This window comes from Erpetoichthys calabaricus, chromosome 18 (genome assembly GCF_900747795.2).
Source record: "Erpetoichthys calabaricus chromosome 18, fErpCal1.3, whole genome shotgun sequence".
In the NCBI taxonomy this organism is placed as follows: domain Eukaryota; kingdom Metazoa; phylum Chordata; class Cladistia; order Polypteriformes; family Polypteridae; genus Erpetoichthys; species Erpetoichthys calabaricus.
Genome location: NC_041411.2, coordinates 21879742 through 21900510, shown reverse-complemented (window position 1 = coordinate 21900510; position 20769 = coordinate 21879742). Strand labels below are relative to the sequence as shown.

At 34.6% G+C, this 20769-nt stretch overlaps 1 protein-coding gene across 21 annotated transcripts in view; it reads left to right on the top strand.

The window, feature by feature from the left end:
- Nucleotides 1-20769, top strand: part of arvcfb (ARVCF delta catenin family member b) — a 319610-nt gene that overhangs the window by 6450 nt on the left and 292391 nt on the right. The gene's annotated exons all lie outside the window — the stretch shown is intronic.

The following is a 20769-nucleotide window of genomic DNA, read 5'->3' as shown; positions in this document are numbered from 1 at the left end:
TAACAATGGATTTTTTTCTCTTCAACAATTTGCTTATAAATGCATATGTTTATAAAAACAAAACCTTGTGCTGTACATTATAACAAGTTAATATGAATTTGAAATTCTCTTTTTGCCTAAAGTTGGTGCAGAGATGTTTTCTAATATGTTTATACTTGGTAAACTAAGACATATGGAGTTTATTCTGAATCATTTGTAAATGAAAGTAGAGCGTACATGCTAACCATATTTAAAAATACTCACAGCCCATTTTCCTCCAAATTCTATTTCAGTTCCTTTTATTTGCAAGGTTTTAGCCTTTTTTTTCTATTGTCAAAGATATTAATACTGTATATTGATTTTTTTACATAGATGAAGTTAGGATCCCTGGGACATTCCTTAATTGTAGTGCCATCAACTTCATAAATATATAGTATTACACAAATAGTTGTTTAATATGTGTGTACAGTATGTATGTATATTTTTAAACAAATATATGTGTAAATATACCAATTGCCCCACATTAAAGTATTAAAGCAGTTTGTTCTTGTACAGTCTATAACTATGTCATGGTACTTACTTGAAGCATGTAATGATTAAATGAAAATCTAGTTTTTGTGGTTACAAGAACTCTTTTTTTTTTTTCTTTTATCTTGAAGATATCATGAAGCTTTTTAAATTTCTTAAATGCACTGATAAAAATGATAAAGTTTGTCCAGTTGAATTATTTCACTTAAATTGGACAACAGTGTTGTCTCCTTAATTTAAGGAGAAAAGAAAGATTTAAAACTAGGAAGCTCTTCTTCACCCAAATGGTTATCTGAAAACAAATTACCGAGTCCTGTACTTGAAGAAAGAAATGCCGATAACTTATTAAAATCTTCTATAGATAACAAATGTCAGTGTTGTGCCTTAGACTAAGGTAATGTAAATATTGTTGTGCCTATTTGTTTTAAAATAGAAATCAAAGTAAAATAATCCATGTAGTTTATGGCCATGACTATAAAGTTATTTTTAATTAATTAGGTCATGTTGTCAGTAGTAACTAATATGGGATTGATTTATTTGAGAAAAAGAATAATTTTTTACTGTTTTATATTTCGTTTCTTGCTCCAACAATCTCCATGGCTACAATACCAACCAAGTAAATTTCCTATATTGTTTTTTTTTTTTTCTTTTGGTGTGTATGTTTGTGTCCAGAATTTTATGAGGAGACGTGGTGTTACTACTACTGCTACCACTACCAATAATTATATTATGTATAGTATAGTGTAATAGTAAATGTTATTACCTATTTACCTACCCGTCATTACCTATTATTACTCTATTTTTAAGAGTATTCCATCTTCAATATAAAATAAAATACAGTAACTAGAAAAAATGTATCTAAACATTGGTAGAGTAGACAGGAGGCAAATATCAAGATTTATTCTAGAGTTGTCTCCAAAGGCTACTGTCAACCTAAAATCGATAAAAACACAAAATAAATGGAAAAGGATTCCCCGTGTCTACTTGACTTATTGACTAAAGTTACCCTAGCTAAACTATTTGTAATCTGAAACTCCAGTACTTGCTCTGAAGTATTTCAAACCCATTTACTGTAACTAACATGTATTACCACCATTCTTCTACCCCTGTTCCTTACTGTTTTTGCCTAGAGGTCTTTGGACAAGAACCTTGTCATTTAATTTAAGTGCATGCTAAACTGTAAAAGTATCAGAATTTAATTAATGACCAGCCACATTTAAACACTCAAAAGGTTAACCTCTCATTTTTATGTTTTGTTTCAAGCAGATATAATAAAATGTAAAACATTATTATAGCTATCAGTTTATTTTGTTAGCTAACTTTGACTGTTATAACACTGTGCAGACTAGAGACAACATGATTAATTACTGATACTGTATTGAGGTTCTGGTGACTATTATCTATAATTAACAAATGTCAGATGGTGCAACTATCTTTTCCTGTCTATTTTGTACATTAACTATTTGTCCTCTTTTTGGATCAGTTTGTTTTTTGCATAAGATTTTCATGTTTTTTTTTTTTTTTTTTTAAATTGTGTTACTTCTGTGAATTTATTTATTTCGCTTTGACATTGAACATTGGGAGAAACAATATTCAGATGTCAGTCAGTCATCTCAAAGCATTTTTTGTGTCGGTATAAATATAATTGTTCTCTGCCTTTTTTGGTATTATGGTAATAATTCATCAACATTACCAGTAAATTTTATGAGACATGACCAAGTAAAGGCCATAGTGAGGCTTTATAAACTACTGGATTACACATAAATCTTCTAGTTCTCCTTACTGCAGTAAAAAAAGTACAAATGTTTTGGTGGTTTGCAATTCATCGTAATTCATTCATCTTTACTAGTAATGCTTGTAGGAAAACTAAAATAAAGTTCACATACATCCAGCATCACCATGCTATTAAATTTATATAATGCACATTTGCAGCACTGAACAGATGTTAGAATATAAGCTGACAGCTAAAAGTATTAAATAAAAGAAAATATGTGTTTATAGGAGACATTTTTATTACCACAACGGCAATGCATACTGCCTACACTCTCTATTTGGAGAAAATCCGTCTTTGAATTGAAGTAATTAATGGGTTAAAAACAGAATGAAGTATTAGTGCTTTACAAGTGCTTTTCCCCTTGGGATTAATAAAGTATCTATCTATCTATCTATCTATCTATCTATCTATCTATCTATCTATCTATCTATCTATCTATCTATCTATCTACAAACTTGATGCTTCTAGCTACCTCTCAGCAATTTCTTGTTTATTGATCAATTATAGCATTTAGCATGGAACATAATTATTAAGAGTTATTCGATAATACAGTATAAAATACTACATATTTTTGTACATTTGTTTTTAGAAATTTTTTTAATGTGATTATTTTAATTGATAATAATTGAAAAATAAGCCCAAAAAGGAAAATATTCAAATCTTGAGTGAAAATTAATTAGAATTATTTGCATATAAATGCCAAGCACAAAGTAATTTGATGTATTAAATAATAAAAAATAAAATCCAAACTGTGAGAAACGTCAGTGGAAGATACTTTAGGTAGAAATAATGACACCAGAAGTAAACCTATTGAAACATTGGGCTGTACATATATAATTAAATCTATATGCAATATAGTATGTCTAATATGCTAATGAATTAACTTCACTGTTAATATTTGTTTTAACTGATTTTTAATTTCAAAAACATCAAATGAAGAAATAATAATGCAAGCACTCCAAGCAAAAGAAAAGATTATGATGGTGGTAATAATGAAAAAGTGGTGCCCCCTCCAACTACACACCACCAATGCATCTGATTCCAGACTAAGCACAAACTGAGAGAAAGCCAAAAAAATCATAGCTTAGAGAACAAGAAATTGAAGTCTACTGTGGCAACATCCTCCCTTCATCTCTATCTCCACATGTGTAAAGGTTGTTTTTGGCAAAGGCACAGACTTTTAAAATAGTCTGTCTTAGTTAGATTACTGCAGATCTCATTCCAACCTCAGTGATGAATTGCTGTCCTTATTATTCAAATTGCATAGTAAATTTATCTTTAATTTAATTAAATCTTGAAATTAATTATCCAGACAAGCTAATTATTACTGTCATGAGAAGTGGTCTTGTCATTAATGACCACATTCTTGTCTTGAACAAACTTCACATAATTGATGCACTTCTTTTCACGTGTAAATGTTTGTCAGTTTGCTATTTTCAGATGCATTTCTCTTCAGCCTCCACTCCTTGTTGGTTCTCTTTAACCTCAATTAACTTTCATTTTACTTGCTCACTTTTATTAAAATCAGCTGAAACTACGCAACTGGAGGACCTAACAGTGTGTTGACGCAGAGGGTATATTATATTTATTTTATTTTATTGTTAGGCAGTTTTATAGTGCATATCAGTGTACTAAAATCAAAGAAAACTCTTAAGCATTGGCACATTATTATTGTTATTATTTATTTTTTTTAATTTGAGTTTGTCATTTACATATAGTGTGCCAGTAAGATCCACACGGAGATCCAGAGTGGGCCTTTTTATAAGTATAATCCCTGTTTTTCTTATAATCCATGTAGTTTATTCTGATATAGTTGTTAGTTTCTTTGTGTTGCACTGAGAAATTAAGATCTTTCTGCTTTACACCAACTGGTGTATGCTGTGTGTTGTTTTTTACATAAAAGATTATTGGAACAGAACAGTTCTCTTTGAATCTCCTTTTAATATTGTGAATTTCATCACTGTGATGCCCAAATCTGAACATAGCTGCTTGCCTTTAGAAAGGTTCCCGAACTGAATGACAAAAAATATATTTATCTTCAAAATTTTTAGGCAGAAAAGTCAAGAAAAGAAAAATTTAAGTTTTTCAAATTTAAAGTGTAGGTTGCATTTCATTTTTCTCAAAGTTGAACAAACAAGTGTTCAGTCTCATGAACTTGTGCATATAGGAAAATTTGCAGCTTGTTTTTTGAAATCTAAAACCACACCTTAAACTCTGCAGCTAGCTCTTGTCAGTTTCCCTAAGTCATAAGAATGAATTTATCCCACTTTTTTAGCATATACAGGTTTGTACGCATTTATGGATTACACCTGTTAATTTCTTTTTAAAAAGGTCTAGTGTTATGCAAGTTATTATTGCCCAGTGAGTAGACAGTTCCACAAAAGAAGATCTTCTTTTTTTTTTTTTTTTAATACTAATGGCACATGAACAATTTTTCAGGTTGACAAAAAGCACATCAAGCCTGGATGGAAATAAGTTGTAAAATATAGTCCCATTTTACATGATGGTTACAATGAAAAGTTTGAAAAGCTGCATATTAATGGAACCATACTTTCTAATCAAAGACACAAGATGTATTTCTAAATCATACCATTGTTTTCAAAAGATTGCACCTTATAATTTGAGACAGCATTGAGAATCAGTTTTTACAATTAGATTTTTGGATAATGAATAGACTTCCACTGGACTTAAAATACACTTTTCTTCAGTGTGCACAAAGATTTGTCTAACTCCACTCAACAAAAGTAAACTTAATAGATTTTGTTCAACTGAGAGTGTCAAAAATGTGTCTTTGTCAAGATTGTACTTATGAAAGATTCTTTCAACCCAAGTTGAATACAATCTTTGCCATTTTATCATATAATCTTTGGATCACAATAATCCTTAATACTCGATGAGATCTGATTGGAGTAACATCTGATGGTACATTTTTGCTTATTGAACTGTCAATTTTGATCACTTACACAATACTGCTAGCATGCTGTCTTACTTTTCTCAGTTTAAATACCAACCCACTTATCATAACACAATGAGTAAAGCATGTACTATTAAACTTTAAAATAAGGAAAAAAAATGACTTTGTGAGGAACAATTCAAAAGCTTTTTAGAATCTTACAATCATTTATCAGTGGTGTTCATAATTAACTGAACTTACTGATTGGTTGCTAACTTTATAGATATTTCAGTATTTCCCAGTAGTTACATCATGTTAAAGCGTTCTTTGTCCTTACTTTCTAGATTCATAGTTGAAGGGGTATCTGTTCTGAATAAGATGTAGTACTAAATTTCTTACTATTTTGTAATGTGTACATTTTAATTAAATCCTGAGTGCAATTAAGTAGTTATAAAATGTGAACCGTGGAATACTAGAACTATATTTGTGTTGTGCATTCAATATGAAACTTCCTATTCAAGTTACCCACAGTGTACTACCTCCATGATTTATAGCGTAGTCTTTAATCATAGACTATGTCGCTATTATAAAAAAAATCCTGGGAGAGAAAGACTAGGGAGACGAGACGTGATCTTCACGTGAAGATCACGGAAGACACTTAAAAGACCCACGAGACGAAAGAGATTGGCCACAGAGCCAAGATCTCGCGGGGACCTTAAATATGAAACTTTGTACCAAGAGATTGTCGTAGAACATGAGATTCTTGCAAGACACGTCCTACTTACAACCAATATCAAATAAGACCATGGGCAGCAAAACACTTAGTTGTGTCAAGGCTTTGAGCACACACAGATCCAGGGTCTCAGCACATATAAAGTGTATAAGGACAATACGTTCTAGATAAAACGTCGATGACTAAGCGAAGAAGAAAGAGCAACGTGGAGAAAAGAGATTCAAAAGCGTTGGAGAGAAAAAATGCGAAAAAGAACAATCAAGGTGCAAATTCAAAAAATAAGGAAAGTAATATCAGCCTGGAACAAGTGAAATTGAAAAAAAAAAGCACGTCCAATCGGCCTCAGAATTAAAAGACATAGTAGAACTTAATAAAGATGTTCAAAAATGTTGGCGCTATACACATGCAGAGCAAGTTAGAGATTATGAAAGCAGTGGAATTCGAAAGGGTCAAAAAAAACGTTGGCGCGATACACATCCAGAGAAAGGTAAAGAATATGAAAGCAGAAAATTCGAAAGTATTGTAGCATCCCAGCCAGGTTGAAGCCTTTTTTTTTTTTTTTGAGTGACTGTTAGGTTCGATTGAGGGAGGGAGGAGTACAGCACGGAAGACTGACAGCGGGGTATTGATTGATGTGGTGGGGGGGGGGCGGGATGAGAGGAGGGATTGGAGAGGGTGCTAGAAGGTTGTGTTTGGGGTTACGAAGTCTGCGTTTTTTTTTTTTTTCTTGCTTGTTCAAGTAAAACTTGTGAGACTTTACTACGTCTGTTTTTTTTTTTTTTTTTTTTTTTTTTATACTTCTTCTCTTTTTGAGCCGGACGCGGAGGTCGCTACAGTATCAAGAAAAGATAGTAAAGATTGCATTAGCACAAACAAAAGAAAATTATTACTTGAAAAAAGGGAAAATAATCATCATGGACCAGGTGTAATTGAAAAAATAGCAGGGCAAAGCGAGGTCACAAATTAAAGACAAAGAGTAGAAAACAAAGTATTATGTCATAAAGAGGTTAAAAAACAAGAGGGCCAAACACATGCAGAGCATGTTATAGATAATGAAAACAGTGGAATTCAAAAGACTCAAAAAAAAAAAAACCTAGGTGTGAAACACATGCAGAGCAAGATGCAGAAAAAAATGAAAGTGTCAAAACAAAGAAAGTAAACATTGCATTAGTGCAAACAAAGAGAAATTATTACTCTGAGAAATAACGAAAAGGCGAATAGAGATCGAATATAAGGACATAGGTGATATGTCTGAAGTATGTAAATATTGTAAGGCTTTGAAGTTTAAGTCAGAGAATTTCAAAAATGTGTTTTACCTCACATGCATTTATTGGTTACTTTGCAAAAAAAATTATTAACTGCTGATGATGTAGTTCGCTTTGTCTGTGCTGAAATTCCAAACGGAGAAACCTATCCTGAATTATGGTACAAAGTCATTAAACACATGTCTCATGGACCTCATTTAAAAGATTCAGCATGTTGGAACTCTACAGATGCCAAATATTGTTTTTAAAGAAGTTCTGAAATAAAAGTGAAACTAATGAAATAGCAACAAATCAAAGAAAAAAAATCTTAAAAGTGTATATCTGGAAAACCAAACATGGGGGTTGGCGAGCAAAGCAAGCAGGGGGCGAAACCCCGTAGTAATAGAAATATTTAACTTGTTTTTAGCTCTGCATTTACAGCAGGAAGGGTTAAGAGCACATCCAGAATCTCTCCTGTTCCTTCCTGCTGCCTTGTGCATCTACAGCAGCGAAAGGCAACCTTTTTCGAGTTGCGGCGCACTAAGTCCAAAAATTTTCTTTTGCGGCGCACCTGAGGGACTGCCCATAAATAAAGTCGTGATGACACAATCTATGGACAATCTCCAATAAAAACAGTTAATTTTACAAGTTTGAAAGACATTTTGTTAATAAAGGAATCAAAGGATAAATCTTAAATTTAATTAATGTGAACATTGAGATTGTTTTTTAGCACATATGAGATTGATGCGAGGATCAATTTTCGAAAGACAGACACGCATTTCTTAGACTTCATTTCCGTAAGTGTTGAAAAACCTTGCTCACAGAGATAAGAGCTTCCAAATGGTAAACTCGAAAAGGTCACTGAGTTTACAAAGTTTGCTGTGTTGATCAGCGGTGTCAGAGCGAAAATAAGGTTAATTTTTCCATAGTAATACTCAGACGATTAAGTGGTGAGAGCTGCAGCTACAGCGATACTCTCTCGTCGGCAAGAGCTGAAATGTAGCGTTCGTATTTTCTCGTTCTATATTTGCTCCGCCTTCTTCTATCCGTACAGTGAGCGAGATCTTCTAACAACGAGACTTTTTAAGTCTCACGAGATGTGTTTTTGACACCGCTGGTGTTGATATTATGATGAATGGTGAACAGCGAAAATTTTAACTTGCATTCAAAATAAATACATTTGTTTATTTAACAATCTGATTAACCGTTATCTGTTTTTCCAACATAAAATATATTTTTTAAAATATTATCATTTTAATCAACCAAAAGTTCAAAAACACTAGCAATTTTAAATATTTTACAAAAGTTTTCACGGCACCCCTAGAAAATTCCGTGGCGCACTCGCACCGGTTGCCCGACAGTGATCTACAGTATACTGTGTATCCTGCACTTGCCATTTCACCCTTTAGAGATAATACTTTACCCTAGAGGTTCAAATCTGGTGTTGTCTCACTTTCCTACTGTACCTTTTTATAATGTACAGTTGCCCATTAAACTTAAAAATTTACTATGGATTTGGATTAGATTAATTTAGATAAAAGTAACTGGTTGCTATATATTTAATGGATGTATGCATGTGATGTAACCACATGTATCTTAAATGTTAATGGGTGTAGTGTTAATTAACTAGGTGTGCTCAAACTAAAAGTTAAGTGTGATATTTAATTTATCTAAACAGAAACTTGACAGAAAAGGTAGCTCTTCATTCTTAGGCACTTAACCATAAACCGTTTTCTATTTTTCTCTCTTATACACAACAGTAGAGTAATAAATAGTATGATTTCAATGGATACTTTCTTGCCAATAATTTTATTTGCTGTCATTGGCCACTGTCTTTCTGGGTTCACTAAGTTACCTCAACAAACAGCTGATCATCTGGTTTCAGCTTATTGTGTGTTTGTGTATATATTTATATCAGTCCAGTCCAGTAGATTCAGTTGTGTACACAAACATTAGAATTGACAAGAGTCTTGATTTAAATGACTTTGATTGCAATTTGATTGCAGTTTGATTGTTGGTTCCATATGCAGTCATTTCAGCACCTTGGAAATGGATTTTAGTGAGCTGCGGTCTGGTAATAGAGCTTACAAGGAATGGGGCACAAAATGTAAGTTCACATTGTTAATGGGAAAGGTCAGAGGAGAATAGTCTGACTTGTGCAACACACAGAAAAGCTACAAATAGTGAAATAACATCTCTTTTAGATGCTTCTATGGATGTGCACTGCATATGACTTTAAAGCCTCTTAATACTGACTAACCACCATTTTAATTCCACTTTGTACCTAGGAATTGCTGCTGCCCATGTGCATCCTTTTATACTGTAGTTACAGTCCAGACTTTTTCAAATGAATACATGAGATCTTAATTCGATAAAGCAGCTTTCAGGTGAGGTGGAACAGGAATTTGCCACATGAATGTATGGCGTGAAAATTTGCAGGATTTGCACAATACTGTTGAATTAGTATAGACTAAAATCCCTAAGGAATGTTTTCAGTATCTTCAGGCTATTCTGGAGGCAAAAGGGCACCTTACTTGATATTAGATAAGGGTGCTATGTCCACTGTGTATACAGGCTGAGGAGGCCTAGTTGTGCAAATACAGAGAAATGTAAAAGTTAGGTTTTGGCTGAGACGGGAGATTGGAAGAAGGGGGAGTTCAATGAAGGAGTGACTTTCTATAAAGCTGACATCACTGCAGTAAGCGCTGCTTGTTTGATTGAAATAGCTTCCTATAGGACATGTCACAAAGGAATTTCCCCTGCTGGACTACACTATAAAAATAAGCAGAGTAGAGGTCATGTTTGAATGGAAGTAGATAACATTTTTGGACTTGTTCCAGCCAACATTACTCTTTGTTTGCTGGCGTGTCCCTTTAATGGAGGCTTTTCAAATTTGTAAGCAGGAGGCTTAGTTACAGTTAACAGAGGATTGATTCCATCATGATCTGTAGTGTTAAAAACTCATGACTGAACATTTCTTTAATGTTTGTTTAAAGGAATGACTGAGCAGAATGTTTTTTAAGGGAGTTAACTTAGAAATGTGAACATCATTAATGAAGGGACACTGAATTCCCTGATAAGTCTTAATTGGTTACTAGCTCTACTGAGCACACACTTGCATATTTTCAAGGGAGACCTCAAAGCTAAATTTAAGATGTGTTTCTCTGAAGAGAAAGTTTATACCAAAGGTTTGGGGATGTTTGCACAAAGCACACTCAAGGATGTTTGGTCTGATGAGCCATTGATCCTCCTTTTTTGCCCCTTAATATATTCTTTAAATCTATAGATGTTGGCTGAAGGAGCATCTTGGGATCCTGTGCTGAGATTTGGGAGTGGCTGCTTTCTTTGGTATGTAGTCTTCGAGATATTCTTTCAGTTGTTCCGAAGTGTACTTTCTTCTCAGTCTACTTTAGTTTTGTGCAGTTAAGATTGATTATTGCCTCTAAAAAACTGAGTGTCCATAATCATGAGGGCCGGTATGTGTGAAAGTCTACAGTTGATTTTCGTCTTCCATTCAGAATATAAAACAAAGACTTACTGTCCCTACACAAAATCAGAAAATTTGAGAATAAATTAATATTCTGATTTATTATTACAAAATACCTGCCCCTTTCATTACAGTCACGTTTTTCTCAGTAGGGATTTTGCCCAGTATGCACCTGTTAATGTACACTAACATTTTTGGGCTCATTGAAGGTCTAATTTAGAGTCATTGGTGAGAATACAAATAATCTTGAGTGGCGTGTTTGTAGTATGTAACTAACATTATCACTTGTGTGTGCCTCCCAAAAAGAAATGTTTACTCTCCATTTTTGTATACAAATAAAATTCATTTAGGATATAAAATCAGGAAAAGTGATTTTTTTATGCTGTCTTTAAAACTTTTCTTATGTATCCAGGAAATGAATTTGGCAAAGCAAAATATAATTATTTTTACTGAGCCTGCAGACATGATGTCTGAATTGGGGCTTTGGGATGATTTTTCTTTTTCTTGTCACCAACGGAATTTTAAAATTGAGGGTGTTCAAAAGTAAAAGTATATGTGGAATGCTCTGCCTGCTGTTGGACATGGAAGCAATCAGAAATGCAGAATGTTACTCCACATTGTTTTGAATTTAGAATGTTGAGTATTTAGCTGCCTTTTTTCACTCCATTTTATTCCTATATGGGTGGTTTTGCAGATGATACCCAACCCAACTAGGTGGAATGTCAGATAATCTAGAATCATACAAATTCAGACTTGGGCAAATTTGTGGCTAAAAAAATTAAATATAAGTAAGTTTTAAGTATTACACATGTAGTAGTTGTTATGCAGCTAAACTAAACACAGAACACAACGATTAATTCTTCACATATACCTGACTTTTGAATAAGGAAGACAGACATTTTGAGGTAAGGTTGTTATACTGACTAATCATGGCACCAAGAGTGGCAGCCTTTCCCATGTTGCTTAACAGGTGCATGTAAGAATTTCAGTGTTCTCTGGCCCCATGACAATGATGAATCCATAACCTGTTATAAAACCTCCCAGATACTGTACTGTATATCCCAACTTGACAAATGACCTGTCACTAAGTATTTCTAATATTTCACTGAATTGTCCTGTTTGCCTTCACTTAGACTTGGGCTACTACACACTTTTTATTTTCTTGACACATGCCAGATGCAAACTCGTATGTAGCTAGCTTTGTGCTCAAATATAGTCAAATGATTTTTTTCTTTTTAATTTAAAAGGAGAATTAGCTAATAATTGCACCAAAAATCCCCCTCTACTTTTTACAAATGACAGTAGACGTGAACTTGAGCTTGAATTTAAATTCATTTAAAGTCAGCCAGAGCTTTCTTAGGCTCTACCCTTATCCCCAAGTATTAAGACATTTGTATTGGAAATCACAGATGATGTTGCTGAATTGAGTAGGAGGTCAGATGTATAGACAAGACCCACGTTTCTGAAAGGAAATTTCTCTCTGCAGACCAACACAGTGCTAAAAGCTGTGTTACAATTGGTGACTCATCTTTGGTAACAGAAAAAAACACTAGTAACACTAATAAAAGGACAGCGCCACACTGGAGCAGCCTTAAGAAGAGAAAATTTAGAAGGGTAGCAATTGACAAGCCAATGACAGACTGACAGCTCGGAGAAACTCGAATGAAATCTCTTGGAGAAGAAACTGATATTATGCCAGCTCAATTATATAAGTTTGGGCCCTAGAAAATTGCATATTGATTGAAATCTGTATCATTTTTCCTGTTTCCATTGCATGCCTATTTCATTTTGCAGCTTACACAGGAATATACATTTATATTGTGAAATTAGTTTAATTTCATGTGTAATTTTGTTATTTCATTTATCTACTGTTGGGAGAACATTTGCCAGTTACAGTTAATGATCTCTTTTTTCCTAGCTTCACTACTTACAGAAACAACTGTTCTTTTCAAACGCTTCAAAATATATTATTGTATACTTGTTATGTTTGTAGTCTTAGCTCTGCAAAGTATCATTACTTACAAGCATTGACAATTTAATTTGCATAGTAGACTTCTGAAAACAGCTTTATCATATCTGATGATTCATCCACTCCAATTAATCGGTAATAAATTCATCTGAGTTTCTGGAGGGACAGCTAAACAATATAATCAAAAATATTGCTATGTAAAAGTTAAGAGTAGCAGAAATAATTTTCAAAAGCTCTGCAATAATGGAAAATGGATCTGCTGAAGCCCTGTGGTAAAAAGAAGACTAATAAAATCAGGAACAGCATGAACAGCGGTGATAGCAAGAGCCCTATTGCTGACAATAAACAAACTTTATTACTTTGTGTAACTCCATTCTATAACATATACACACACCGTCACAAGGCTATGCTACCATCCATGCCCTTAGCTGTTGAACTACACTATCTGCACTGCAATAAAGGCAAACAGAGAAATGGAGACAACTGTCCAGTAAACTGCTTAGTGGTACAGCAATAAAAACAGTAACAGCTCTAGTAATTACTGTATGATGACAGCAGTAGTAATCATTATAATGATAAAAATAATAACAGTTGTTTTGTATAATTACATGCAAACTAATGGATTTGTTAATGATAACTGCAGTAATAGCAATTTTAATAAACAAGCAGCTGCAGTAATCTTATTAGTCATAATAAAACAATAAGTAATCAGTCAGTCAGTCATTTTCCAACCTGCTGTATCCTAACACAGGGTCACGGGGTCCTGCTGGAGCCAATCCCAGCCAGCACAGGGTGCAAGGCAGGAACAAATCCCGGGCAGAGCGCCAGCCCACCGCAGAATATGTAATCACTGTAACATTACTAACTATATAAGGAATGTCAGAAATAAGAATTTGAATGTGCTTGAATGTACTCTAGCTTTTATCATCTTATATGAGGAAGATTCACAAACTAGAGCATTTTTATTTTATGTACTGTACAAATAAAAAATAATTATTATGAAGGAATTAAAACGCTGTTGGTTTGGAAACCCCAATGCGACATTCAAATTCTCATGAAAACTCATGAAGTCATAGAGTGTGCAGACCCCACAAAAGTAAAGACTGGACACTGGATATAGACCTTCGTTATTTGATCTGTGAGGCAGCACTGCTTACCCCGGATGTATTATTAAGGATGTTTGTCCCAGGTTGGACAAAAGTCCATCAGACAATGTGTGAATTAAAAGTAGAAACTTCATAAGACTAATGATATTTTTGCAGTTGATAGCAGAGCTGCAATAAATGAAGGATGCAGTTTCTAAACATTAGTGAGCCTGTGACAGTTATTTAGAACTGGAGACTTATGTTGCTGTCCATCCATTCATGTACTGAAACAACTTAAGTATATTTTAGAAATGTGAGAGATGTAGACTTTCTTAGTAAGTGTCAAGTGAAAAATAGGAACTAAAACTGGTACCCCCACATTCACTCGCACATGACCAATTCAGAGTAGACAGTAAAGTGGTATGTGACAGTATGTGGTAAGAAACTTTGGGAGAATGGAAGAAGATACAAACTTCATAGAGGCACTGTTAAGTTGCAAATATATTTAATTAATGACCCATACACCTTACTTTTAGGTCTGATTATAGTCTTAGAATTCTACTCAAAACAGATCAGGAGACTGCCTCTGTGAAAAATGTATTGTGTAGTAAGTGACCGCCAGCAAGGTTTCAGAAGGGATACATCATTTCAAGCAAAGTGTTTTGACATTTTTCAACAGACAACCAGAGTAGCAGACGTAGCTGAGCGTCAAACTTAATTTACTCGGACTATCCAAAGACAATTGATAGAGTTTTTCACAAAAGGTTAATCCTGAATACTAGAAGACACGGACAGCAAAGGAAATCTACAAAATTGAATTCCATGCTTGTAACTAAGCAGAAAGCAAACAATACACCAGAGTCGAGAATGCAAAACCAAGGGTTAGGTGTCAACAGAGTCCTTAAGGAATCTATTTTAAGATAGATACTCTTCATATTTTTAAAGTGAAATATTCAGATGATCTCAAAACTGGAGGGATAGAAAATATTAAGGGCCATCATAGCAATTCTGTAAAACATGGACACTGTTTTTCAATACTGGACAAGCACTTAAAAATACCACTGGAAGGCATAAAGAATTTGAATTGTAAAAATGAAGTGCTTTGTTGATTTACAAGTTTATGTTTTGTAATGTTTTTATCATCCAAGATATGTGTGGAAAATTAAAAAGACAACTAGATTAGCAAAAACTATTAAATATACATTAAGAAACCAGATTGTCAGCCTTAGTAACACCCTAGCGAGGCTGTATTTGGAGTACCATACCTGCCATGGTCCCAAAAAAAAAAAATCACATTGCTGAAGTAGAACCTGGGCAGAAATGGAATATGTCCTACTCTGGCACATTAAGGGAAACTAAATGTCTTCATTGCTATGTGAGGATCTACTGGTAATCCAGCTCATTTGAAAAATTCAGAGACTTGGGTGAAATTTATCCACTGGAATTCTTTCAGTGAAATTTTGAATTGGACAGACCACAATGAATTAAAAGAAATTTCATTCAGTATGGGAACAATTGAAGCGTTCCTTCACACAAGTGATTTCAATAATCCCGAAAAAGCTACAAAGTCATAGAGCTAAAATGGAAGCTTTGATGACTATAAAAAATGTCTGGATGACCTATTATTCAAATAAACTAACTGGTTGACTGCCAGTTTTTCATGTTTATACTTATTAAATAATATATGGTATGGTAGAAATCGCCATGTATTAGAATTATTTATTTTTATATTAATACCATTCTTTAAATATATAGTACATTTTGTTGTAATATTCAGTTATGATTAGATGTTGACTCTAGAAGTTTATATAATGAACAATAATGACTACTGTATATTAATGTCTCTGATTTATTATGCAGAAATAACACTGCTCATAATTGACAGGTAGCGATTAAAATACTACAGCAACAAGATTTGGATGAAAAAGAACTTAGTACTTGGCTTTATGATATTATTTGTGTCGTGTTAAAAGTCACAGAACCATTAAAGTTTAGTTTTAAATCATTTCATTAAAGGCAGAGATATCCTTATATAAAATGTTTAGTAATTCTGTTTTTCAAACAATTAACAGTTGGGTGAAAGTGGTATAATGGACAGCGCCCTAATTTTGTACTCCCAGATTACTTCCAAATGGAGATGGGAGATTAAACTTTCAAATCTGAATCTGTAAATTATGCTTTAACACAGTCTTGGGCATTCCAGATGCTGAGCTGACCAAGTTCATTCTTTGCTGTCACTGCCAGTGTTTTCAAAGGGGAGCTTCCATCAGATAAAGGAAAGCTGTATGCTTCTATAAATGGAATACTGTTCCCTCTGTGCAGTATAAACTTGTCTCAAACCGGCATCAATCCTAATAGGCAGCTGTCCTCACATTTCCTGCTATTCCATGCTACCAGGATGCACCAGTGTGGCTATTGCAAAGCTATTTTCAGAAATTTGAGAGTTAGAATGTAATATAGCAAATTAAAAACGCAAGTCTTATTCAGCTACTGTATTATACACAGTTACTGACAGAAACACAGAGTGAGGTGGGATTTTAATAGATATATTTATTGATAATAATACACATAATTGTAATAAGAGATGAACATATGATGTTCATACTGTCCAGCAATCTAATAGCAATAAGTAGTTGCAAGAAGAATGCTAGTAATTTCTCCAACATTTAGTACCACTAGGGAACTTTGCCCCTGCTCGCTTTGCTCGCCAACCCCTCCCACCTGACCCACCCCCACCACTGCCAAGCACTACGTGCCGTTGTGAAGAGGGAGGGCGCTCCTCCGAAACCCCTCTTTAACAGTGATAAAACGGGAATCAAATAACAGTTGTTTTTTTTTTTTTTTTTTACCTCCTCTTTGCTCGATCAGCTGCTGGATTGCTGCTGCTTCCGTGCCACGTGATCTGCATTTCATGCAGCGCTTCAAATGTTTTAAAGTCACTGCCTTGTCTCTCTTCTCCCCCAGACATCCTCAAACACTATTCGATCTCTTTTCACTGTTCCGTTATTTTACCAAGTAATATTTTCTGTTTGTTTGCGCGAATGTGATATTTACACTCATTTTTTAGAGACTTTCAAATTTTCCTACTTCCATTATCTCTAACCTGCTCTGCATGAGTATCACGGGACTTGCTTCCAAATGTTGTAAGTATGACGTGACTTGCCTGTCTTGTGGGCTGTGAAAGTGTCTCTTGTTTTCTCTTCAAAAGATCATGTCTCGTCCCAATGTTTTTTCTGTAATAGAGAGATGAAAATGCATAGAGGGCTGAATATGAAAACTGAGTGTCCAATGTGTAAGATCAGTCTGGCTGAAGCTCCGTTTCATTCTTTATTTGTTTTTGACTTGAGCTTCTTTTAATTGGCATTTAATTGCCAAACTGAAAATCTCTGGGGTTAGCTGTCTGTGATTCATTGTTCATGTTAATTTCAGTAACTGTCTTTCAGGGAACATTGCATTGTGAGGTTCATCATAGGTTGATTATATTGTAGGATAGGATCACGCTCCAGCATCCATAGCCAAAGGAAAAAAGCTGAATGCCTTCCTATACTTAATGGCTGACAGGAAATTACAGTGTAACCTGCTGTCAGAACTTTTCATATGTAGTAGTATGCCAGGCATGTATCAATGCAACGCTTTGTGTCCTGCTGAATTGTGGTAAATCCAATCTTAAACCAGCTGTGGTTGAAGTGCTAGACGACCAGGGCCATCATTTGGGAGTCGCTTGAAATCTGGGTTCATTCAGCCAATTTTGGAGTTAAACGGGAATCTAAAGTTGGGGCTATAAAACTCTTCAACCACCTTTTATTAATGCTATTGTTTAAGTGAAAATATTATTATACTAAAGTGTAAGCACTTCAAAAAAAATCATATACTCCAATATTGGGAAGTAACTATTCAGATAAAATGTACCTTATAAATGCAGTGTCTGCATTTTCCATATTTTCTAATTTTCTAAGGACATTATTTGTCTTTGGGTTTCTTTGTCTGGTCTGGCATCCTTTCTGAATGAAAAATGTTACAGTGCAAATCTGGAATATTTAGTGAAGGTTTGGACAATAATGATGTTTCAGCTCTAGAAGAGTCGGTTATGGGACACACTGTGAACCACCTGGAGGTTGTTGCAAAAAAGAGGATTGAAACAAAACTGAATGCTTTAAAGAAGAATGCTGCACATCCTCTCTCTGCCACACTAACACTGATGACTTTCAGGCAACAGATTACTCGGCAGAAGTGTGTTAAGAGACACTACTGGGGCTCCTTAATACTAACAGTAATATGCCTGTGTAATGCCTTACTTAAGTCAGAAGATTTCTTTCTTTCTTTCTTTCTTTCTTTCTTTCTTTCTTTCTTTCTTTCTTTCTTTCTTTCTTTCTTTCTTTCTTTCTTTCTTTCTTTCTTTCTTTCTTTCTTTCTTTCTTTCTTTCTTTCTAGTCATTCAGGTATGTTTCAGACCATAGTGTTTGTGTGTGTGTGTGTGTGTATTTATTTTTTTATCTATTACTTTATTTAAAGAGCTTTTGTTAAAAGCCATATTTCCCCTTGGGGACAAATAATGGTCTGTCTGTTTATCTTGATGGGCTACTAGACTGTTTCCAGAGTTAAATATTTTAACTTTAAGCAGCTAAAGGTTTAGAAATGAAACAATAGAAATGCCCAGAATTATAAATATGATTAGCAGGGTTGATTGATGTCAACTGTCCCTTTAGATTGAGCACAGAGGAAAGCTGTTTATGGGTAAATTTAAGACAGGTCATTTAGTTAGCCTGGTTAGACTGAGTGGCCTGTTTTCCTCAATATTTTTTGTATGTTTCTGTACCAAACATGGTCACTCAAGGGACACAAGACAGTGGTAAGATGAGGTGATTTAATAACAGACTGTTCGTCACTGTCAAAGCATGGATGGAGGTGAGGGCACTATGGGTTTCAAAGCCTTTAATGACACACTAACCTTTCTTCCTGGCATGTCCACTGACCTACTGGAGGCATAGTCAGAAACATTTGTATAGCAGGCAAATGAAGAAATATGCCTCTGCATTCATTTCTAAATTTGGAAAGCATGCTGTTTTTTAATTTGAAAAATCTTTGAAGTGTAAAAAGTGAAGTTCACACTCCTTGTTTTGAAAAACATATTCAGACGCAGGAGACATTTTAGCTAAAATATACTGTGGTGCATTTCATTCTTTCAAAATACTGCAATGTTTTTGACAACAACACAGCACAGTGAACATGTGTTTCCTATCATCGTTCTTGTTTATTTTTGACTGAAAAATGTGTGCAAAACCCAGAGTGCTGCCTTTTAATTGATAGTAGTGGTAAATCAGACAAGCAGACTGGCCGAGTTGCTCAGAGAGCTCTATCCCTGTATGCCACTTCATCATCCTGTAAATCGTATAATTGTGACAAAGTCTTTGTGGCCTACAATTACTCTTTGTACGTCACTGTGGGCGGCATGGGCCATTGCTGGTGTCAAGGCTTGGTACTGCTCTGGGAATAAAACCCATCTGGAACAATTTACTTGTAAATAATCGTGCATGTGTGGTATACGGTATGTCTGCTCAAGCAAGAACTTTAAGATGAATTGTTTTTTGTTATACAGCTGTATCATCTCATATTAGGAGGATCACTGCTTGAATGGAAAGTGTTGGCCCAGCTTTGTATTTCTGGATCAGATTTTACCCTTTGGCATTGTTTTGGTAAAGCATGGCAGGCAATGAGAAGTACTTTTATTAGTGTTTCTTTAAGACTAACAAATTATGAAAATTATGCTTTGAAATATAGCGATTTTTTTAGCAAATGCCATATTTTTTGTTAATAGTTCTAGATTTATAGCAGCTAGCATTGTACCGCAGAATATCCTAATATCCTTCATTTCCTAATTAATCTTCTCAATGATTTCTAGAACAGGTTTGTCTTTGTAAACAAGTTTTTGTGGTCTTACTCTTGCTTTGTGGCTTTCACAGTAGATTGGTAGGTTTGCGCATATTATTGTGCATAAAGTTAACTGAAGGGTATAGGGTTTGGAGACACAGTACTAAATATAAAAGAAAATTAAACCCTGTAGCCACTCTGGCCCTTCCCGGTTCCTCCCTTTGTGGATAGCGCTTTGAGTACTGAGAAAAGCACTATATAAATGTAATGAATTATTATTATTATTATTATTACCTATCATGGGTTCCACACCATACAGTATCTGTTGGAAAGGACAACACTCCATTGGCCTATATAAGAGTACATTTTCCTGTGGTGTCCTGCTTTTCACCAGGTAAGCACTTGCCACTAAGGCTACTGTAACATTCCGGGACCTGACATGATTTTTGTTTCATTTCAGCTTTAACAGCTACGGTTTCTGAATTTAGTTAACCTCTGATGGTACCAAACTATATAACTAGGAATTGCAGTGTCACTGATTACACAATAACCTTCTGACCTCTCATTACAGTTCTGAATATCTTATTGCATTGTGAAAGTACCATGAGAGCCAATTCACTTGGAGCACACCAGAGTTAGCCACAATTTTGGACCATCTTTCTTTTTTCATTCTGTTGTAATGTGACAAACATACAGCAAAAGCGCAAAACTCTCACTTTCTTTGCAGCTGCCAGTGTTCTTCACTGTTTGTGGGCATTGTATGTAATGTACAGTACATCGGATCAAGTACTTATTGGCTGTTGGCTGTCATAAGTGCCCATCCCCACAACAAGTGACTTGGTGCAATAAAATCAATCCTGTTTAATGTTGTCATAATGATTTTGCTCTGGGTATCACAGTACATAATTGACAGTAATAGATGCACACTGCAAGTTTCTACAACTCACTGTAAATATTTAAGATGTAAACAATCTTAAAAAATGAAAATTGTTGGGAAATTTCTTGTACCTGTATTATAACACTAGCCAAATTCTCCTCCCAACTCTATACTGAAACTGATATTGACTTGAAATGTCCTTTAATCCCTGTGCTAGAACTCCATCGGAAGATATTCTAGAAAAATATCCTTGAATTAAGAAAGCCTTTGGAACCCATGGGCTAACCTCCTAGCACTCCCTGCAGTGGCCTGAAATTTACTATCTAATGCCC